The 24,558-nt window shown below is 38.6% G+C and overlaps 1 pseudogene; it reads left to right on the plus strand.

Moving 5' to 3' along the window:
* The first annotated feature begins 10,165 nt into the window (after nt 1-10,165).
* On the plus strand, nt 10,166-23,967 carry LOC113296414 (annotated as a pseudogene).
* The last annotated feature ends 591 nt before the right edge of the window (nt 23,968-24,558 follow it).

A 24,558-nucleotide genomic window follows, 5' to 3' on the forward strand; every position in this document is an offset into this window, starting at 1 on the left:
AGAAAAGGTTAGGTTAGTTCAGATCCTTTATGAGGGTTTAGATTATCCCACCACAACTACAGTAGAGTCCATGTGTACAGGTGGGTTTGAAAACCAAACAGTTGATGATGCGATGACATACTTGCATGAAATCGCCGAAAAGACCCAACAATGGGAAAGTAATAGGGTACCCCAGAAAACAATTCTTCTAGGCAGAGGAAACGTTAATAGGGTAGAAGGAAGCTATGAATCAGATGCCAAAATTGCTTCTATAGCGAAAAGGTTAGAAGCTTTAGAAGTGGGTCACACTTGTGGTAGATTGGAGCCTTTTTAGGAAGGCCAGAATAATGAAGAGAAAGCCAATGCTCTCTATAATAACACTAGCTATGATAACCGTCAGAAGTTTGAACCATATTCAGAAACCTATAATCCTGGTTGGAGAAACCATCCGAACCTTTCATGGTCTAAGGGACAGAGTTTAGGTCAGTTTAGTAATTCTAATGCTCCCCCAGATTTTGGTTACACTAAGAATTCATCAGGCCCAGAAAATAAAATGACTAGCTTAGAGGAATCTATTAAGATGTTAGCAAAAACTCAGGATATGTTAGCACAGAGCCAACTTAGTTTTCAACAGGAAACCAAGCAGAACTTTCAAACTAGTGCTCAGAGCCTTGCTAAGCTAGAACTTCAAGTCCTCCAAATAGCTAAGACCTTAAGTGAGAGAGATAACGGAAGGCTCCCTAGTCAAACTCAACTCAACCCTAGAGGAGTTCATGAAGCAGGTGCAAAACCATCGAATCAGTTGAATGCTATTAGAACCCTTAGGAGTGGTAGAGTAGTAGACAATCAGGTAAACATGCCCGATAGTGAACCTACTGTAGTTCATCCCTCAGGATCTCATCCCTCAGGACCGCTAACTGAGGGGACTGATAAAATTTCCAATGATGCTGACTCGGTTCCTGAGAGGTTTGATCCTGTGCCTAGAGCCCCATTTCCCCAGCTATTACCACCAACAAAAAAGGAATCGAAGTTTAATGACATATTGGAGGTTTTTAAGCAAGTTACCATCAACCTTCCTTTATTAGATGCAATTAGGAAAATTCCTGCTTATGCCAAGTTCCTTAAGGATATGTGTACGCGAAAGCGAAAACTTAGTGTCCATAAGAAATCATTTTTAGCTAGTCGTGTAAGTTCAATCATTCAGAACACTACCACTCCAAAGTACAAAGACCCAGGTTCCCCAACCATTGCCTGTACAATAGGTAAAAACCGGGTAGAAAAAGCTTTACTTGACTTAGGAGCCAGTGTGAACTTACTGCCGTACCATGTATACTTACAGCTAGGTCTTGGTGAAATGAAACCTACTCAGATAACACTGCAGTTAGCTGATAGGTCTGTCAAAATTCCTCGAGGTGTTATCGAGGATGTTCTTATTGAGGTCGACAAGTTTATTTATCCAGTATATTTCGTGGTCCTAGATACCCAACCTGTCCCTGACCCAGAGAACCAGATACCTGTGATTTTAGGTCGCCCATTCTTAGCTACGTCTAATGCGATCATTTGGTAATATGACTATCGAAATGGTGTGATGAATTTATCCTTTGGTAATATGACTATCGAAATGAACATTTTTAATGTCAGTAATCTACCTTATGAGCTAGATGACACATGTGTTAAAGAGGTGAATATGATAGAATCCTTAGTTCAGGAGTCATTACCAAACATCTTGTCTGAAGACCCATTATAGAGTTGTCTATCCCATTTTGGTTTAGATTTCGACGATGATAGTGCCATTGAACAAGTGAATACTCTATTATATTCTACCCCTGTGTTAGACACTGATAGATGGAAAGCTAGGTTCGAACCATTACCAGCTTCTAAGACTACCTCAGTTCCTTCCTTAGAAGAACCCCCTAAGTTGGACCTCAAACCACTACCAGATAACCTGGAGTATGTGTTCTTAGGCCCATATGAGACTTTACCTGTGATTATTGCTGCTGACTTGGATAGTGATCAGGAAAGTAGGCTAGTAAAAGTACTTCAAGATAATAAGGAAGCTTTAGGGTGGTCTATAACAGACATTAAGGGTATTAGTCCTACCGTTTGTATTCATCAGATTCATTTAGAGGAAGACTCCAAACCGTCTAGGGAGATGCAACGTCGACTGAACCCTAACATGAAAGAAGTAGTTCGAAAAGAGGTGCTTAAGTTGTTAGATGCGGGTATTATCTATCCAATTTCAGACAGTAAGTGGGTCATCCCTGTTCAGGTTGTTCCCAAGAAATCAGGTATCACTGTAGTCCAGAATGAGGATAATGAGTTAATCCCAACCCGAGTGACCACGGGATGGCGTGTCTGTATCGACTATAGGAAATTTAACAAGGTCACAAGGAAGGATCACTTTCCCCTTCCTTTCATCGACCAAATGCTAGAGAGATTAACTGGATATAGTTTCTATTGCTTTTTAGATGGATTTTCCGGATATAATCAGATCGTTATTGCCCCAGAAGACCAAGAGAAAACCACTTTTACCTGTCCCTTTGGTAACTTCGCGTATAGACGCATTCCTTTCGGGCTGTGTAATGCCCCTGCGACTTTTCAGCGTTGTATGATGAGCATATTCTCTGATATGGTAGAACGGCTTTTAGAGGTCTTTATGGATGATTTTTCAGTGTTTGGCTCATCTTTTGATAAGTGCTTGCATCATTTGACATTAGTGTTGACTAGGTGTAAGGAAAAGAATTTAGTGCTTAATTGGGAAAAATGCCATTTCATGGTTAAATCAGGAATTGTTTTAGGGCACATCATTTCTTCAAAGGGTATAGAGATAGACAAAGCCAAAGTTGACCTTATTTAGACTTTACAGGTCCCAAAAACCGTAAAAGACATTAGGTCATTCCTAGGGCATGCAGGTTTTTACCGTCCATTCATTAAGGATTTTAGCTTGATTTCTAGACCTCTTTGAAATTTGCTTGCAAAAGATGTTAAGTTTGTCTTTGATGATGCTTGTTTAGAGGCTTTTGAGAAGCTTAAAACTTTACTCACTACCGCCCCCATAGTCCAGACACCCAACTGGAACCTACCCTTTGAGATTATGTGTGATGCTTCAGATTATGCTATAGGCGTTGTGTTAGGTCAGCGAGTAGACAAATTACATCATGTGATTTACTATGCTAGCAAAACTCTGAATGATGCCCAATTGAACTGTACAACTACCGAGAAGGAACTGTTAGCCATCGTGTTTTCCTTGGATAAGTTTAGATCCTACCTATTAGGTTCTAAGATCGTAATCTATATTGATCATGCTTCTTTGAAATACCTTTTGTCTAAGAAGGACACCAAACCTAGATTGATTAGGTGGATCCTATTGTTACAAGAATTTTCTCCAGACATTAGAGACAAGAAGGATGCTGAAAATTTAGTAGAAGACCACTTATCCAGGTTAGTTGTTAGTTCCCCTAGTGATGCCCTTCCTATAAGGGATAGCTTTCTTGATGAACAATTGTTCTCTGTTTCCCAATCACCTTGGTATACAAATATAGTGAATTATCTTGTTACTGGTCGTACCCCTCAACATTGGGGTAAAAAAGATCGTTCTAGGTTTTTAGCCGAGGTTAAGCATTTCTTTTAGGACGATCCTTATTTGTTTAAGTAGTGTCCCGACCAGATTATTAGGAGATGTGTACCTGAGAGTGACCATTCCAGTATTCTCTCCTTTTGTCATGAACATGATTGTGGGGGTCATTTTAGTGCTAAGAAGACTGCTTCTAAGATATTGCAGTGTGGATTTTACTGGCCTTCATTGTTTAAAGACTCCCATAGTCATTGTGTTTCTTGTGATCGTTTCCATAGGTTAGGAACCATTTACCGTAGAAATATGATGCCTTTGAACCCTATTTTAGTGATTGAGGTCTTTGATGTGTGGGGCATTGATTTATGGGTCCATTTCCTAATTCTTTGGGATATCTTTACATACTTGTCGCTGTAGACTATGTGTCTAAGTGGGTTGAGGCGGTTCCGTGTAAAACAAATGACCATAGAGTCGTAGTTCAGTTTTTGAAAGAGAATATACTTACACGTTTTGGTACACCGCGAGCTATAATTAGTGATGGAGGTTCACACTTTTGTAATAGACCGTTTGCTCTTTTAATGAAACAATATGGTATTACCCACAAAGTAGCTACCCCATATCACCCACAAACTAGTGGTCAGGTAGAGGTATCCAATTGGGAAATTAAGCGTTTATTAGAGAAAAAAGTTAATCCCAATAGGAAAGACTGGTCGTCAAGGCTTACTGATGCCTTATGGGCTTACCGTACTGCGTTTAAGACACCCATTGGAATGTCCCCTTATCGTCTAGTATTTGGCAAGGCATGTCACCTACCTGTCGAGTTAGATAATAGAGCCTATTGGTATGTTAAGAGCTTATACTTTTCACTTGACAAGGCAGGAGCTCACAGAAAGCTCCAGCTCAATGAGTTGGACGAGATTCGTAGATATGCATACGATAGTGCTAAGGAGTATAAGAACAAAATGAAACTTGTGCATGATAAGAATATTTTACGAAAGTCATTTTCTCCAGGTTAAAAAGTTCTTTTGTATGACACTCGTTTGCATCTATTCCCCGGGAAGTTGCACTCTTGGTGGACCGGTCCTTTTGTGGTCCACACTGTTTTTCCTCATGGCGCTATTGAGATTGAGACACCAGATGGTAGTAGTTATTCAAAGGTTAACGGTCATCGATTGAAGCCCTTTTTAGAGCCTTTTCCTACAGGTGATGTTGAGGAGGTCCCTCTGGAGGACCCTGTTTACCTTGATTGACCATCGAGGCGGTTTGTATGTTGTATATTATTCTTTTGGTTACACTTCACCCAGGTACTATCTTTCCGACCTCTCTCTTTACAAATTCCTCATGTTATTTATACTTTATTGTGCTTTCACTAGAAACATTGAGGACAATTAGATTTAGGTTTGGGGGTGGGGATGAAATATTTTGTTATTTTTTTCGTTTTAGTTGTAATAAATAAACTCCAGAGCCTAGAAATTTATGCCTATTGAGGATGGCACTAACCAATCTAAGTGGATGGGAACATTTTGGTTCTAGGATTTGAGGAACCAATCTGATTAGATGGCAACATCTAGAAGAGTCTATTCATAAAAGCACAGAGCTCAGATGTTAGAAATAACATGATAGTTACCATATCTCGTTGAGTCCTTTTCACTTCTATTTTTATTTTATTTTGTTTTTAAACTATGTTTCTCTAAGTGATAGGTGGGGCCCACGATTCAAGTTGTTACCAATGCTAGGGTGAATTAGAGTGATTGAGTTACTAAGAAAAAGAAAAAAGACCAGACCAATTAGACCAAACGGATCAAAAAAAAAAATTATATATATGGAAAAAAGAAAGATGAAAAAAAAAAATTCAGTGAATAAAGTCGACCACTGGTTCCCTTGTATATGCCAGTTGTGTTGAACTAGAATTAGGATTATCGATCACTGGTTCCCTTGTATATGCCAGTGTGTTGATATTAGTCAGACCAGTATCTCAATCATTAGGATAGGTTCATTTTGGCGGAGGCCTTCAGACAGATATGGGAAACGCCGTTCACTTAGTAAACATCAAAACCATCTATGTTTTTCTATATCCATCTTCTTGATTTATCCATGTGATTAGTTTTTGACTCCGGATATCAACTATCTGAGTAGAGCTCTGTCACTTTATATGAATTTTAGTATGCTTGAGTGCAAACTCGTGTACAACAATTGGAATTTCGCATCAGGGTACTTCCTCCTGTAGTCAATAAGTATGCCAACCAAGGAGATTCTTTAGTGCCTTCCAAGGTTCTGCGTAGATAGCTAAGGTCTGGAGTAAAGGTTTTGTGGGTATACCTCTTGTAAGCCTTCTGGAGACAACACTCCGCCACTAGGGACACTTAGGGGTTTAAAGGCTTATTGCATACGCTAAATGCAATCGACGATGCATGCGTCAGTGAGTTAGGATTTTATTTTATTTTATTTTTGCTCGAGGACTAGCAAATAATAGGTTTGGGGGTATTTGATAGACACATGTTTGTGTCTAATTTGTCTCGTTTCTATATATTGATAGTGCCCATTTTTGTACTTTTTATGGTGTTTTATGTGTGTGTAGGTATTTTTGGCCAATAAACATTTTTGGAAAAATCGGCTCGAAAAGTTGCGCGGGGCACCCCCGGACGACACTTGCTATTCGGACCCCTCAAATGGATAAGGGGTAACCAATTACTAAGGGGCGACCTAATTACTAAGGGGCATCCATTTCCAGGCATCTACTAAAGGGATACCAGCCACAGATAAGGGGGAGGTCACTTTCTTCCCAAATTCAAATAAAAAAATTGGCGGGAATATTTTGTTCACGTCTGCATGATTTTTGGGTGATGATTCGATCGATTTCTAGAGCGATTCAATGGCTGAAACTGATTGGGTTTACTCCCTAGGCCTAAACAGGCCTGGTGAAGTCTTTTGTTTGAACCCAAACTGGCTAGAATAGCCGGAAAAAGAAATGGAAGTCAAGTTATACACGATTTGATGTTGGACTTATTTTTGGAATTCCAGGAAGACTAAAGGCAAGAAACTCTTCCCAAAGATACATATCTATCTAAGGAAGAGTTTGAGATAAGTTGGAAAGCTCAGAAACGCGTGAAACAATTTTGGGAAGAGATTATTGCCGTAACTTCCAAGGAAGGAAAGAAGAGATTTCGAGGAGTTTTGGGGAGATTAAATCGCTTTGTTGGCTATATATAAGTTGCTGGGAGTTCAAGGAAGAAGGTCGAACAGTTTGGGGAAAGTTTAGAGCACCACAGAGTCGAGAAATCGAAGTTGCAGGAAAACCGATTTTTTGCTGCTGCTGCTGAAGAACATCCGTTGCAAATAAGAATATCGTCTCAAATTTGTAACGCTGCTACAGTGCTTTCTTTGTAACAGTCAGTGCATTTTTTTGCGACGCCAATACACCGTTGCAAACAATCAGTTTTACAGTTTTTCATTCTTTTAATCAACTTTTGGGCTATGAACAAATATTTTGAGCAAGTGATTAATATGAGGAGCTAAACCCCATTGCCGAGGCGACGGAGGAAGCCATTTTTCCAATTATTATGTGGTAAATTCTATTTAATTTAATTTTTGCAATTTTTTTATGATTATTTTCACTGAATTTAAATTGAATATATGATTCTGATTAAGTGGTTGTGTTCTCAATTGATGGGTCATGCTTAGGTTAAGTCTTTTGATGGTCAATGCTTTCGATTTACAGCTATTGTTTTGAGAATCTACTTGTGTAGGCGAATATTAGAATCACATCAAACGTAAAGAGTTGCATAATTATTGACTAGATTAAATCATATAAAAATTGGAGATTGGTGGAATCCTGAGTCTCAGTGCTTTTTATAATCTTGATAACAATTTCTTTTTAAGTTTTCTACTTTAATTTGAGTCTAAAATCGAGTCCACAGAATCCGAGTTGAACGAACTTTACTACCACTTAAAAACTACATCACAGAGTGGCAGCAATAAGGTGGGCAAGCATATTCCAGGCATGTACTCCAGCGTTTCTCTTTCAATTTTTTTTCTTGTGTTGGTGAAAACCCTAGCCATAGGTATACCTTCCATAAACCTGTAAAAATACTGTTCTTCTCTATTGGTGTAAACCCTAGCCGTAGGTATGTCTTCTGTAACTTGTAGAAATACTTCATCATAAACGATTCTTCTTCGAATATCATCGAAATAACGTTGGCCACCTTATTAATAGTATCGGGGGCGATCATTATGTAAAGTAGGAAAGCACGGGTAGGTGACTGTCGTTGATTCCATGAAAGCTTGGTGTTAGGGTTTCCTTCTTCTTTTTTTTTGTGTGGCGTGAGCATAGTTTCTGCGGTGGGAGGCACACCTCTTTGGCCGAGTACCAGTTCCATTCCTTTGGCTATGTGTATTATGACTCGCAACCAAAATAAATTGTCTTTCGTCTAAAATGCGTTCTCCGTTGTTGGTAGAATAGTCTTCATGCACTTTTCCTTTGATGTAACTTTTTCTTCGTCTTGATCCATTGTAGTTACTTTTGACAGTGAAAGCAGCGTAAGAAGATTTCGTTAGGATGTCTCCTGAGAAAAGCTTTGCCGTCATATCGAAAAACTCTGGCAAATCCAAACCGAACATGGATGACGAATTCTTCAAAATATCTTATGCCACAACTAGGGGAAACCATCCCAGGTTTGTGCCTGTCCTTCTGACCGGTCCAGAAGACGAATAAGGCTCCCGGTAGATTCGGCCAGGGTGTGTGATACAGTTATGTCTTCAGAGAAGGGAGTATTCTGCTTCCTCCTTTGAATTTAAAATCTGTCAAAGTCTGTTGCGTTCTTTGATAAATGGATGCAATTCATGATGAGTCAAGACTGCATAAGAGCTAACTTGATCAAAGCGCAGATCATCGATGCTGTCATGGCTTCTGCAACTCTTCAAATCAGGAAAGACATCCCGGGTTTGGTCGCTTTTGTCTCCAGATGGTGTCCAGATACTAACACGGCCATATGTAGGTGGGGTGAAATGACCATTTCTTTAGAAAGCGTAGATATCTTGTTGAATCTTCCCGTAACAGGGAATATAGACATCACATTTTATGAAGATGAGGAAAAGATACACGTCTCCCTCGTTGCGAAGTCAAAAGGATTTTTTCGGAAGGAAGAGACGAAGTGCGTCTATGGTTGGTGGGTGTCTCAATGGTTCCCAGATGAGTTGGAATCAGATCAAAAGAATAGTACACTTCACGTCGCGGCTTTCTTGGCTCTTTGGTTATCCAGGGATATTTTCGTCGAATGGATATGGTAAGAAGGAGATAAGACAGAAGCTCATTAAGTTTTCCATAAAATTAGCGAAAGGTGTCGTTCTTCCCATTGGCGGCTTGTTTATCGGTTCCATGTATACACATTTGGATCGTATGGTCGCGGACATGTGCGCTTCAAATGGTTATATGAAAGTGGACTCGTATGTCCATGCCGCTTTTCTCCAAGCGTGGTTGTTGGAGCATTTAGAGATGTATGCTCATAAACCATTGGCTTTGCTTCCCGAGTCTTGGGGTTGCTACAGGGTACTTCGCTGGGTGAATAGGCACCCAAGGCCTGGCTGAAATCTGGTTGAATTCCTTGACAACTCGTACGCGGTCAACTTTCGTCCATGGGCTCTGGTGCATGCATCTGTAGTTCAGGTGAACACTTTTGCTTCTATTCCGAACACATCTTTGATTTCTGAAAAGAAAACAAACGCTGGGGAGGTTGTGTTTATGCGAAGTTGCACGCACAGTTATGTGTCGTCTTTCTTTAGAGGATCTTGCCAGGAAGTTCCTTATAATATTGATAGAGCGGCTCGGCATATGGGATTTGACCAAGGAGTCCCTCTTGCTCGTCAGCTAGTTGCTCTAGAAAACTTTTTGCCAGCTGCTCTTGATGCTAGTGTTCTTGCACTGGGTAAAAGCCTCCCTTTCCTGCCCTCGGAACGAGTTCCAGTGACGACGTCCAAGTATAACGCATTCTGGAAGGATGACTTCCTTCCCATCCATGGATTCGTGAATAATGTAGTGGAGAATACTCGTGGTAAGCCTTCTCCTGCAGTTTTACAAAGCATCCACTGTTGAGGGATCCCTCTTCGGTCAAGCGAAAGTCTCCTACTCAGGATGCGGACAATCCCCAAGCGATGGATCGAATGTCAAAGGATCGCGCAGGTAGTTTTCGGTCAGATCCGGCGGCTCTTGTGACTTTCAGTTCTTCCAACATTCGGGTATGTATCACATTCTTGCTGGCTTAGCTGGATTGCGTAAATCTTAATTTCATTTCTGAACGCATGTTTTTGTGCCTTGTTCAAGGTCTCGACAATATGAACGCCTTTACCAAACTTGCACGTAATCAGAAAACGACGTCCGTTGAGGCAGGGGGTGGCAATGCCGAGCCTTCCCATGGTGAAGATAAGCCCGAAAAGGAGGAAAGCTCAGAATCTAGTTATGATGAAAATATATCTTCCGGAAGCAGTGCCGAGTTTTCTTCCAGCGGGTCTGAAAATGAATCACTGAGTCTTCCACACGTTATTTTTACCTCTCTCTTCTTTTTGGAAAATGTCTAATTCGTTATATCGCAAGAAGAATCCACCACTGAAGATGGATCCGAGATGGAGACTCACGGAGACACATCTTTTCCTCCAATCGTGGAAGCCGCACCTGGAAACCTGGAGATGGAGGTTGATCACAATGATGATGTTGTTGCGCCTAAAATGATGGAGAGTTCTCCAGTGACTTCTGGCGCAATTGTAGTTAGAAATCCCTTTCCGATTTCTGATTCAGTTGTGGGCGCCATCTTCACTCCTCCATACCTGGTACCTTATCCAAATCATGTGTTGATCGGGGGCTTCAGCGTGCCAGCCAAATACAAGACACTATATAATAATATATAGGAAAGGTACGGGTACATCGTCACAACCAAGAAGGTCACTAGCCGGTTTGCGCTGGTCAAGCGTGTGGAGGAAGGTTTATCTTCAATTGACGATATGTGCAAAGTGACTGGCCATACCGTTTCCGAGGACGTGATCTCAAGATGGAAGTTCCATCGTGATATGTGTGTAGACCACGAGTTCAACGCTCCTTGGTTTGTTGAAGGTTTCTCCGAGATTGAAAAGTTGCAGGCCAAGGCGGTTGAAGGCCCTTCCGTGGATGGGATCACACAGCAGGAGGCGGAAATCGAGAAGTTTTCCTTGAATGCACTCTTGTCCTCTAAAATTATTTATTTAGGTTTTTTTTAAAGGCAAACAGAGTGCCTGGTTTATGGTTTGATTTTTTTTTGAAATGGTACATAATTGTTACCTATGAGGGTTTTGGATTATTCTTTGGAATGAATTGTTTTTAGAATAACATCGGTTTGATCATTTCCGTAAGCAACAAAAATATTCTAGGAGAGTCATGGAATTGCGTGACAGTAGAAAGTATGGGATGAAACATGGGGATAACATAGCTGTCGGTTTCTACCATCTATATATACCTTTTAGTAGTAGAATATATACCTTTTCTGACAGGACTTACTTTCTTTTTAGGGTCTCCTGACAAAATGGATCTCCCGGATGTAAGTCTGAGTTGCGGGCGGCACCGCCGTGACCGTGAAAAGTCCCCAGTCACTCCTAAGTCCCCAGCTGTTTCAGAGCCGTCTGATAACCGAGCCGGCAGCTAGTCTGCTTCTACCATCTCAATATTTGGGTTGAAAAGAGAAATCGAGAATTGGAAATTGATATTGTAACCGAGAGATTGATCTCCCACTGTGGTCTCCAATTGTTTGAGGGTGAAAACAGTTTTTGCTGAATTCGGTAATTTCGTGTGTGTGGGTGAGAAACGAGTCTAAACCCCAAAAAATGTACTACACAGGAGTACTTTAGATTCGAGAGATCAATATGTACAAATCCGGCCTAAACCAAGAAATAGCCGTTCCAGACTTGCTTCGGTCACAAAGTGAAGGAGAAGGGTTGGTTTTAGGGAGGGAAGCGAAGAGAGTGTTGAAGCCAGAATAGTTGAGTGTGGTTGTTTTACGACTTGTATCAGGAAGTGACGTTAGTTAGCAGAGTGGAAGCTACCAGGTGACTTCTGAGTGTTGTTGTGTTCTCCTGACCAAAACTTGTTGTCTGGTGGAAAATAGATGCAACCTATTTATCCAAGTCGTAATAAAACGTACCCTGGCCTCGTAAGAAGTGGGAGCGATTGAGTGGTGGAAGAAAATGGTAACGGGTAACGCCTGGAATTGATGTTTCCATAATGAGGATACGTTTCACCACTTATTTCTTGTCATTCCTAACCGCCTAACTTTTATGACACTTTCTTGTAACGGGCGTATTACACGCCGCACGCTGTAAACCGCCAGACAAATAATTAGAAAAGAAACCCGTTCCTCTAAACCATTATTGACTTCGTAATCAATAGGAAATACTACATCATCTAAAGAAGTGGTATCTCTAGTCAAATCCTCGTCCTTTTGAATAGGTGAATAATCATAAAAATTATCGGGATTTGAACTAGAAACATTATCATTATAAAGCTCAATTGGAGTAACAAATTCCTGATCAATATGCCTACTTATTTCAAATTCTTCATCAACACTATCCACATCATAATCATCATTATAATAACATGAAAATGGTTGAACCTCATCTAAAGTAATGTTACCAAATCTAACCTCGTCATCTTGATTATGCAAATAACTATCCTCATTTTTTTCAAGGGTATTATTGGGAACACTAAGATTACTTCGAGCAAAACTTTTTTGGGCCTCTAACAAAAGCTTTTGTGTCGCCTCACATGACTTCCTTATGCTATCGTGTATAGAAGGTTCACTCATAGGTGCATTTTGTTTATTCATTTCTAACACAAACCTATTTGTATTCTCAGTTAATTGTTTGAGAGACTCTTCTAGAGGAATAACAGGTTCAGAAGGATCATAATAGGGACTAGTTTTCAACATTTTCATTATATTGTCCAAAGACGAGGAACTAGAACTATAATACTCCTTATTTTCTTGCTCGTATGATCGGTGCATGTGTGGATAGTAATTAGGCTCACCATGGTATGAGCCATAAGTTTGATGTTCCCAACCACTATTCACCATGGTATGAGCCATAGATACATGGCTCAAAGAGTGTTTAACGATAAAATGAAAGTACAAGAAAAATCACTAAAACAGATCAACTTCAACGTTTATATGCGTTACAGATCGACTGTTACTAACAATACAAAAGATATAAGACTGCTGAGAGCGATACTATGCGTGTCGTGAATAAACCACACTTATCTGCGACTGACTCAGGTCGTCTAATGTTCTTCAGCTTCGTCTTCTTCCTCCTGCTGCTGCAACTTTCTCTGCAGCGTGATTTGTTCGTACCAGAGCTTCCCCTAAACTACGTATAGACCCCCAACTACTCGATAAAACCTTCTGGGACTCATACCAGACCTTATATACACCTCCGGACAAGTAATCCCGAGAATAACTTCTCTTATCTCCGTTTTACTTCCAACCCAAGAAACGGGATTCTTTCCCTTTTTTATCTCTTCTCAACGTGTCTGATTTTTCCCAAAATCTTTCCATAATAGATTGATACAAATCTAGGCGAGTTTATCTTCTCCAAAACGCCACGTAACTTCCAATAATGAACCACAGAATCCTATATATCTTTCTACCCTGTTTTATCGCAAACACACAGAGATCTTCTATTTTCTCGAAACCAAACTCCTTACCATTCATGTTTAGATAAACAAGACCCGAACCGACCAAACTTTGTGACAAAATCCGAGTAAATCTCACCCAAGTCCAATCCAGCAATTCCGCAGGTGGTGAAGAAATCTACCCTTAACATGATGACAATTATGAGCCTTGAATATGGCTTTGGATTATATATTCTGCTGGTTTAGGATACCCTGTAACCAAAAAAAAAACAGGACATCCATCAAATATTAGAGTAAATCATAAGCAATCATCTAACCAGTAATACCAATATGGAATCATGAAATTTATACCATTCTATGATGAGGTTAAATCCTTCTTTTGCGAAGTTCTAAAATTACTCAACCAAAAAAATAAAGGAATTGTTAGCTAGGGTTAAAGATCGAAATAAAATTAAACTTATATTCAGAATTAGAGTTAGGGGTTTTGATTCTTACACTAGGAGAAGAGATCTTCTACCCATGGATTAGTTCTCTTGTAAGGAAAAATAGAAAAAAGAAACACCTAGATGCAAAAACGCTAGAACATCAAAAGAAATTAAATCATTTACAATACTAAAAGTTCGTCAATTTATGAAACGAGAACAAGATTGATATTACTCTCAGGAGTAAAATAACTAGATCTAGTGTTACAGAGTTTCCTCTTGATTTCTTCTGACACATGGGTTTTGATTTTGAGATATGGATTAGGATGAAGCTTTGATTTCTACAGTAACTTTCAATTTGTGAAGTGAAAAACGATACAGATTTGTATTTTTGGGTTCTTGTGGGTTTCGTTGATTTTGAGGAAACGAATTAAACCAGTGGAGATTGTATTTTAGGGTTCTTATGGGTTTAGTTGATTTTGAGGAAACGAATTAAATCATTGGAGAAGATGAAGATGAAGATGAAAGTGGTGTTGTGGTGATGAAAGTGGTGGATGAAGATTCTGTTGTCTGTGGTGGTGAATAGTGATGAAAGTGGTGCGGTGAAGGTCGGAGGGAGCGGAGAGAGAGGAGATGGGTTATGTGGTGTGAGTGGAGAAGATAAAATAATGGATATGGATAGGTTTTAATAGAGATATGGGATATCTTAATTTCAACCGTTAGATCAATTTTAGTTTCAATCCGCAGACTATGATCAGAGGTCGCCAAATCGGTGGTTCTATGGGGATAAGATGGTAAATAAAGTTTTCTATTCAGAGACTGTTTATTAAGCTCCCGGATTTTTTTCATTTTTTTATTATATCAGAGACCGCTATGTTTGGTCAACGGTCCAACTACGGTCAACGAGGGTCTCTGATGTGGGTTACAAAATACTCATTTTCCATTAGTGCAGACCTTATATACACCTCCGGACAAGTAATTACGAGAATAACTTCTCTTATCTCTGTTTTACTTCCAACCCAAGAAACGGGATTCTTTCCCTTTTTTATCTCTTCTGTACGTGTCTGATTTTTCCCAAACTCTTTCCATAATAGATTGATACAAATCTAGGCGAGTTTATCTTCTCCAAAACGCCACGTAACTTCCAATAATGAACCACAGAATCCCGTATATCTTTCTTCCCTGTTTTATCGCAAACACACAAAGATCTTCTATTTTCTCGAAACCAAACTCCCTACCATTCATGTTTAGATAAACAAGACCCGAACCGACCAAACTTTGTGAGAAAGTCCGAGTAAATCTCACCCAAGTCCAATCCAGCAATTCCGTTGGTGGTGAAGAAATCTACCCTTTATCTGCATTTGAATTTGAGAAAATGACCTCCCCTTATCCTCTGATGAGTGCGAATAGCATGTGCCCTGAGGTTGCCCCTTATCAACTGGGTGCCCCTTATCAACTTTTCCAGCCGATTTCTCCACAAATGTTTATTTCTCTAAAAACACCTACAAAGACATAAAATACCAAAATAAGCGCAAAATTGAGTACTAACATTACAGAGAATTGAGACTAATATAGACATATAAATGCGTCTATCAAGTTAACATCAATGGTATTGTTGTATCTTGGCTAAGCTTACTCCATAAACGTTGTGCACCATTGACGGGAAATTAAAGCTTTCAGGAAAGAGGATTATCTCGCCTCAATACAAATTCCAGATAAGTTGTTTTGATGCTTATCATTCTCGATTTTTCTTCTCTTATGTGTTCCGTGAATTGTGGAAACATTGGTTTGGTGAAATTCGAGAAGAAGGATTGCTGCGCACCAAGTATTTGATGAGTCGTCTCAACCATTTCTTGTGTTATTTTCATAAACTAGAATATGGGTCTTGTTTGTTAATGAATGATTTGGTTGTATGCACGTTTATAACCCAGTTTTTCCAACAATCGAGAACTGGCACAATTCCTTCTTTAAGTCTCGTTAGTTCTTAGCTCTGTCGTTTGGTGGTTATGTAAGTTCGCTTTTGTTTTCTTTTCTTTCCTTAAAGATTAGCGTGTCTGCGGGTTTGGCTTTTACTTTTTTTCTCTTCTCTACTCTTGTATAAATCTTTTACACCCTCTATTTTTTGATCAGTACATCCTTTTCTTTATCGATCAAAAAAAAGAAAGAAATATTACCAAGTGAAATCACGGCTAAAGATGATTCTTATTGCGTTCTTGTGATAAAAAAGAAGAAGAGATGAATACCAAGTAAATCAAAACATGGTCTGTAGTATTCCCTGCAGAATGACAAACATGACAGCCCGAACTATTAGTCTTGCAGCTCATCTATAATCTGACATACTTTGTCATGTAAAGAAGCAAATTTCTGTTGAGACTTCGCAAATCCATATATTGGATTATAGAGTTGGATTCCCAGAAATGGATTCCCCAGTAAAGAAAAATCTGTTTTGGATTCCAAGAAAATTGAAAAGAATGTAAGGGAAAATTTAGTTAAAAGCGTGAAACAACTAACTGAAAAGATCACGGTGTTATCAGGTATATGGTACTCATCGCTATTCAGAATATATCCGACACTGTATATAAATCAAAGGAAGTATTCAGAACTTTCACTTTAACGAACATACTTAATATCGTCTCTCGGTGCAACAAACATCCATAATCACCTTAATAAGCACTACAGGTAAATACTGTAATCAAACATGGTAACAAGAACCGGGTCTTCACCAACCAAATTAAGAGAATTGTGGGCTAAGAAGTTGATTACATGAGAGTACTGTAGTCAAATTAAGAGTTAAAGAGGAACCGTTAGACAAGTTCAGCCTCATTTAAGAGTTATCTTCACCAACCAAGTGGCCAAATTAACGTTTTTTTTTCCCACCTTTACCACCTTTTCCACCTTTGCGACCTTTAGCTTTTCCCTTAGGAGAGGTTGGGGCGTCTTCACCAACTAGAGGCTCTTCAAACTCTCTGAGAATCACGTTCACGAGCTTCCCGGCTTCTATGTCTTGGGGGGATGCCAAGCGAATCTCCATAACTGCAAAGGTTGGAGACTTAGTTGTATGACTAATATCATGATACACCACAAACTATTCAAAGATGAAACTGCCAACAAGAATAGTGGGCAGTAGACAGCGACGGAGCCAGAGCTTCGGCACCATGGGGTCAAACAAATTTTGTCGGATATTCATCAAAAAAAATAAATTTGGTCCATATATCATATTACTAAACTTGAATATGAAAAATCGCATACTATTAATGCTTATCATTTTCCCAATCCATAAAATAATCAAGCGAACTCGTGGTGACCACCATTACATACTTTAACTGGCCCTTTAGGTCATGTTAGGATTTTTGCTACTGCTAGAAAGACTCTTCAACAACAAATGCCTACTGCACCAAACATGTAACAAATTCGAGCAAAAATAATTCTTCTTAAATAAAGTAAAAACCAATACATGAATGCTAAGGCTGTTCTTCCACATGGAAAGAAGAACGACGATACTAAGAAGAGGATAAGAGTCACAAAACTACTACTAACTAGTGCAAGATAAAGTGCAGTACTGGCATTGGGTGGTTCATGTTCTATTGGTTTACTTCATAGCATAAAATTCTTGCAAATGGCTTATAAACCTGATTGCAAGCCTAAATTACCTATCGAGCAAAATGGACCATTTTCAATACAACGATACGAGTGAAATTGGCAAATCCCATACAAACAATTTCTATTTTCTTAGTTTCAATGGGTGGTCTAGCACAGTAAAAAGTATTAGTTTGACACTAATTGACCCATTAGCTATAGAAATTTCAGTTCAACTACAAATGTTGCCCCCACAAAAAACTCCAAGCATATTCTGGGGGAATTCAAAATCAAGTTGGGTCTACGGACCCCATTTGTCCCTTACTGCCTACGTGGAGGCTAAAAGCATCTACCATTACCAAATTTAGATTTTTAAGCACCCAATGCAATAAAAAGAAAAAACGGAAAATGGGTTATTTATTCAAATATTTTTAAAACATGGTTCAAATGGACGAGTAAAGATTAGTATGGGTGAAATAGACACCAAAAAAATAGCAAGAATGAAACTGAATTTATTCTTACTTAAACTTAAAAAATAGCAAATATGAAACTGGATGCATCCTGATGTAAATTAAAAATAAGAAAAAGTATTTGAAAATGGGTAGGATGAAACTGTTTACATCCTTGCTATTTTTATATTTTTGTCCATTTGAACAATATCAAAATCTAACTGTCCTTTTCACCTAAGAATTGTTGATTTTGGTCTTTCTAACCAATTTTGTGAAGAAAAAAAAAAAGATTTTGTTGTAAGACTAGCTAATATCATGTGAAGATCGAATATTTCGCAAAACAAATAACTGCAATTCTAGATGCATGAAATAAGAGTAATACCTAAAATAAAGCCTCCAACTGTATCTTTTTTACTACACCCCATTTAACATGTTCCAAACACGTGCTTCTCACAATTTTCAGACTGGTCTTCAAAAGACTTGTAGTTGAAGAGACATAAATGCCTTGTAGTTGTCCTCCAAATAGTTTGTCAACTTTTCTGTGTAAGAGCCGTCAAAACCATGTTTCGCATAGTATGAGTGACGAGCTGAAGGGGTAGTATCCTTGACGTCAAGTTCAACATGAAATAATTTTGGAACATATTCACCTTTCTCTTGATCAAAAGTTCCAATTACACACAATTAGTTAAAAAGATCAAAATCAACAATTTCTGGGTGAAATGGACAGTTAGATTTTGATATTGGACGTAAATGTAAAAATAGGCAGGATGTAACCAGTTTCATCGTGCCCATTTTCAAATATTTTTTCTTATTTTTAATTTACACAGGATGTATCCAGTTTCATCCTTACTATTTTTAAAACATAAAATTGGTTAAAGAGACCAAAACCAATAGTTCTTGGGTGAAAAAGACTTGTACATTTTGATACTGTTTAAATGGACAAAAATTAAAAAGATACTGTTCAAATGGACAAAAATATAAAAATAGCCAAGATGTAACCAGTTTCATCCTACCCATTTTCAAATATATTTTTTTATTTTTAATTTATATCAGGATGCATCCAGTTTCATCCTTGATATTTTTAAGTTTAAGCCGCGATGAATCCAGTTTCATCCTTGTCTTTCTTTTGTCCATTTCACTCATACTAATTTTTACTCGTCCATTTGAACCATGTTTTAAAATTTTTTGGACAAATGACCCATTTTCCGTTTTTAAAATTGAAGTTAGGATGAAACTGGTTTCATCGTTACTATTTATTTTTTTTTGTCATTTCACCCAAACTATTTTTACTCGTCTATTTGAACCGTGATTTAAAAATATTTGGACAAATGCCCATTTTCCATTCCAATTAACAGACCAAGACCCTTGCGTTTAATTGCTGGCTTGTGATGGACAGTGTTAATAAATTTTTCCTTAAAGAGCTTGGCGATAACTTGAGAAGAAGAGTATACATTCTTAGACGAAGATATCATGTTGTTTCTCACGGTATCAAATAAATCAACATCTCCGCACGAAACTAACCCGAATCTCTCATTCGATTTCATTTTTTTTGAGTCGAATCTCAGCTGATAATAAGAACATGAAGAGAGGAAAGAAAATAAAAACAAGCTTTTAAAAAAAAGCTTTTTAAAAAAAATTTACCTCCTTTTATCGTCTACGGCGATGGAGCCATCTTCTTCCCAAATCATACGAGAATCAGAGTCTAAGAGAATGATATTCAAATGTTTTAAAACAATTCCAATGATAACTCACCCATGTTTATCTATAAAAATCTTAAAATTTGGTAAATGAGAAAAGGGTTTACTAAAAGTTTGCATATTTTTGGTGAACAGCGGAAGAGAGGAGTGTTTTTCGAGAGTTAAATGTTGTGCCGGCACAAAACAATCCACAGATCTAGGTTTATAAATAACAAAACTCTGGGAAAGTTCTAGCCGTTGGATTTCATTTTCATCCAACGGCCAAGGTCTCACCAATTAAATTTATATTCCCTTCGATTGCATTCATACAAATTATTCAATACAAATTGAGTGTGCGAGTTGTAATTTATTTATGGATACTATAATTTGATTCGAATGTGGGTTTTTTTGTTGGTATAAATTGTGATTGAAACTAGTAATTGAAACTAGATGATGCTTTCTTTTACTTGGGTAAATTAGCTGCATTTCATCCACTTCCATCTAATACTGCTCCATTCACTTTGCAAACTTAAATATCATTTACTGAATTCACTTTGTATAAGAGAATGAATTTGGTTGTGTTCAAACCGTGTCTCGTTACATTAACATTTTGATTAACAGTTGTTGCCAATCCAAGAATACTGATACTGGCTTCAGCTTGTTGGGAGTTGTTCTAAAGATGGGTTATCATCCTGATGTATATACTTTCACTTATTTGATCAAAGGGTTGTGTTTGCAGACGAAGATTCATTGTGCCATGAAGCTCTTTGACAAAATGATTGAGATGGGAATTCAAGTGTCTGGGGAAAACAAGCGTATGAATGCACGCACAACAACTGTTTGAGCAAATGTTTGTCAGAGATTTCAGACTCTTTCCAAGAATTAGAGGAAGGTTTTCCTGTTGATGTGATCTTTAAGGGCATTGACGATTCGAATGAATAAGGTGGACCTAGCTCCTTTTCTGGTGCCAGTCATCCTCCTGAGCCAGTAGACACAGATTTGATGCGGCCAGTCTATGCTGCAATTGGTAAAACCAAATCCAACCCTGGGTCCTTAGTCAGAAGTATGTCACTGAAGGGACCTTTTGCAGACGATCTTTCAATTCGGCCTCCTGGTGTTAAAGCTCAACCTAACGAAGCTGTTCTTTTACTTAAAAGAGCATAGGTGTATTATCTTCTCCATTTAGGTTGCATTATCTTCTGCCACATGATTTTGACGGGAGGGAGTGCGTTTGGGATGCTTCCTTGCCTCCTACCGGTAATGTAAGCCCACACAGTAGCATTGGTTGTCACAGCTATGAGCATCGTTATTAGTCGAACTAGCACTTATCATAGTGATGGAATGATGAGTATCGACGGAAATTGGAAGAGGGAGAAAACTAGTGTTCGTCGGGCAAGTGATAGCAGTGGTCTTAGTGATGATAGCAATTGGAGTAACAATACTGGGAGCACCAATAATCCTCAGAAAGGAAATGATCCTCGATGGAAGGCTACCTTAGCCGTCCGTTCACGAGATGGAGTGTTGGGAATGAGTCATTTTAGATTCCTCAAACAGCTTGGTTGTGGAGATATTGGTAGTGTGTGTCTCTCTGAACTGAGCGGGACTAGGACAGAGCATCCCTAGCAAGCCGGGAAAGGTTATGATCAAGAGAAACTCTGAAACTGTTGGCCTGTACATTCTTGCCAACCTTGCCTGTTCATGGAGTTCTACCCAGGAGGCGATTTGCACTCTGAGGCAACGACAACCTGGGAAGCACTTCTCTGAGTATGCAGCAAGGTATAGCTTGTGAATTTTTTCTCTTTAAATTATTGAGAATGATAAGAAATTTACAAAAACGGAAAATGTTGTAATAGTCGGAACGATAGCGATTTATGCAGAGACATCTGCCAGAATGGTTTCTTTACTGATTATCACCATGGCTTCTAGATCTGCTATATACACAAGCAAGCAGTGCATGGAAATTGACAAATTCTGAAACAATATCTCCCATAAATATTCATTCCTCCTGCCAATGTTAATTTGATTTAACTGGTATTAACATCTCCTCTCCTCTTAATCCTTAAGCAAACTCACAATTACTGATTGTGACCGTAATCCACAGAGTTTCTTGTTTCTCTTTATCCCTAAAATTGGTTCCCTTTAACTTCATTATTTCAGTGTTTTCAAAAATGTATAAAACTGCTGGAGACAAGAGAGTGTTTCTGTCATTGAAGAGCCAGAGAATGACAATAGATTCTTATGGGTGCTTGTACGCCTTGATAATTATCAAAATATGCATTATAACTACACAGATATATTGTACTTCCTAACTGTATAACTTGTAGTGGTGTTTTACATTTTAGTTCTGCACGCCTTTCAACATTGGTTGGAGAAATGATATTTACTTCTTTTCATCTGAGCAGGTATTATGCTGCAGGGGTGTTTTCAGCTCTTGACTATCTCCATATGTTCGGAGTTGTTTACAGAGGCTTAAAACCAGAAAATGTTCTTGTGCAGGATGATGGTCGCATTATGCTTCCAGACTTTGATCTCTCCTTTAGATGTGCAGTCTCACCAACCATAATTAGAACTTCATATGACTTGGATTCTTCCAAACAAGGAACCAGCAGTGCGTTTTTGTGTTCAACCTACCTGCATTGAACCCTCATCTCTCTGCATCCAGCCAGCATGTTTCCTCCCCATGTATTTTCCCCATAAAAAATAAGACAAATACCCGAAAACCTAAAATGGATCACGGGCAGCCAACTTCCACCACACCAGAGCTTTTTGCAGAACCATCAGCTGCTCGGTCAATGTCTTCCGTGGGCACACACAAATCCCTTGCCCCCGAAATTATTAAGGGAGAAGGGCATGGGAGTGCGGTGGATTGGTGGACTTTTGGTATCTTTCTGCATGAGCTCCTCTATGGAAAGACCCCATTCAAGGGCTCTGGCAACAGGGCAACGCTTTTCAACGTTGTGGGGCAGCAGCTGAGAATTCCTTTAATTTTTTTATGGAAGTAACTAGATGTATTGATGATGCGAGCAGGATGGTATTAATTCTTCTGCAGCTGAGAATTTAGATCCTAATGTGGAGGCACAGGAGCAGCAGCATTCCTTAAAAGCTTATCAAAATCCCAAGATTTTTGTATTAACTCTTGTGCAACTCTAGGTACGGTTTAATCACAAACTAATGTTCCTCTAGGTATAAGTATCATTTATACTACTTGTACATTCTAGTCACCTTTCTAATTGAGACCAACCTTGTACATGATCAGCTTGTATATCCTGGTCGGTCACTGATTAATTATGCATTAAAACTTCACAACTTCAGTTACCTTATGTCCTGTACCAAGAAAGCGTGTTATCCATATTAAGTTCCAGATTCAGGATTTCTGGCCAAGCTCGAATATGCATCTTCTGGTTTGGGTCAAGATCATCAGATTTAACTCATTGCCCTACACAAATTTGGATGTGATGGTGGTCTAATTCTCATTGCAGATTAGGTTGAACAACTTTTATCATATTGCTCATAGCTTAATTGATGCGTTCCTTACTATTTTATTTGTCTGCTAGTTGATTCTGCGCAGTTCCTAGTTGTTGCTGGTTAATTACCAATGCCTGTATTAAACTTGATTTTAACCAAAGGCCTCTTTGCAATTAGCAGAGGACACCCACCCCCCAGTCCGGCCTGAGATGGATCCCTTGGAACGAGAAGATCATCTTATGGTGATTGTTTTTTCTGTCTGATTGATCTGGCTACTTGTCCCTTTTATGGTGTCCTTTTCCTACCGATAGCGATGATATATACAGTTCAATATAATTGTTTGATGAAGTGGATGAATACGAGAGTTAGTGGATCCTGTGGACCTTCATCACTTCTTAATGACACTTGTTTTGTTAATGTTTCTTACTATCTCATGTCATCTCAATAATCGTTCCTTTGTTCATGATGCAGATCCTTGAAAAAATGGTGAGTTCAACAACGCTATCATGACAATTGGAAGGAATCCCGTGTCTTGTGTTTTTTCCACGAGGAAGACACAACTCCATTTCTACTTTGTCAGAAGAAAAATCCATGCTTTACGCATCATGTTCTATTTAAGGTAATTTTTCTTTCTCATTTACTGATTATGCATATCTCTGAAATTCAAAATTGTTCAGGTCTTGTGGTGGGAGAAGGAAAAAGTGAAGTGGAAAGGTTGAAATTTAGGCTATTGGAACTGTATTTTCAACTAGTCAAGCATTCACCTCAATTCTGTAAACGTTGAAGAGTCTGAAGACGAAGAAGGTGTTATGTCTGGGTTTACAATTACTTTGGTGAGTTTTCTCAATATGCATCACACCCTACCTCGGTGTTTACTCTGATCTTGGATGTGTTGCAATGGAGGCTTATGATGCGGTAATAATATCACACTCCTTTGGCAAGTTTGGAGACATCTAAGTTACAGTCACATCAACTCTCTTATGAGCTTGCGCTCTCCTTTCTCTTCATGAAGTAACTTCTCCAAGGCTTTAAATTTCAGCACATCTTTGTCATTCTTTTTTTTTTTCCGGTTCGGTATTGGATTTGTATGCCATGAGAGCTCTTATGATTGGCAGTATATGTCCCTTACTCTGCAATAATTTAGTAGAGCAAGAAACAGGTGCTAGATGATAAATTCACATTTCTAGAATCATAATGGGGGTTAGCAGGTAAGTTGAATTTTATCATTTCCAGGAAATTTGAGTTTCCCCAATTTGATCCAGGGAAGTGTATTTTCTGAAGTGCAAACTAAATTTTTGGCCAGGGTGTCTGCAACACTGTTTACTAGTGACACTCCCATTGCCATAAACTGCCTTAGTGACCTCAAAATTATCCCCTTCCAAGTGCAGATGCTTCATAGCCCATTCAATTGAACAGGTGTATAGGGTAGAAACCATGAAGATCAGATGGAAGGCTATGATTTAGGGTTTCAGTCCAATTGAAATTATGGATCAATTCAATCAAAAATTAGGGTTTTTAGTTAATTTGAATTGGAGATTTCAAGAACAGAAGTCTAATCAAATCAGACAAACAAAGTATGAAAATCAAAATAGCATTAGATCTAAAACTGTGAACATTTTTCATATTCTATTTTGTCTATTTTGAAATGAAAATCAAATCATTTCAAAACACAGTTAAACCTGTCGCTCTAACAAACACTAGAACTGGAAATTATCAATTAGATCCGAGATGGCAATCTGGAGAAACCTAATGTGATCATTTTAAAGAATCGGATATGATG

The sequence above is a fragment of the Papaver somniferum genome, chromosome 7 (genome assembly GCF_003573695.1).
Source record: "Papaver somniferum cultivar HN1 chromosome 7, ASM357369v1, whole genome shotgun sequence".
NCBI classification, from domain to species: Eukaryota; Viridiplantae; Streptophyta; class Magnoliopsida; order Ranunculales; family Papaveraceae; genus Papaver; species Papaver somniferum.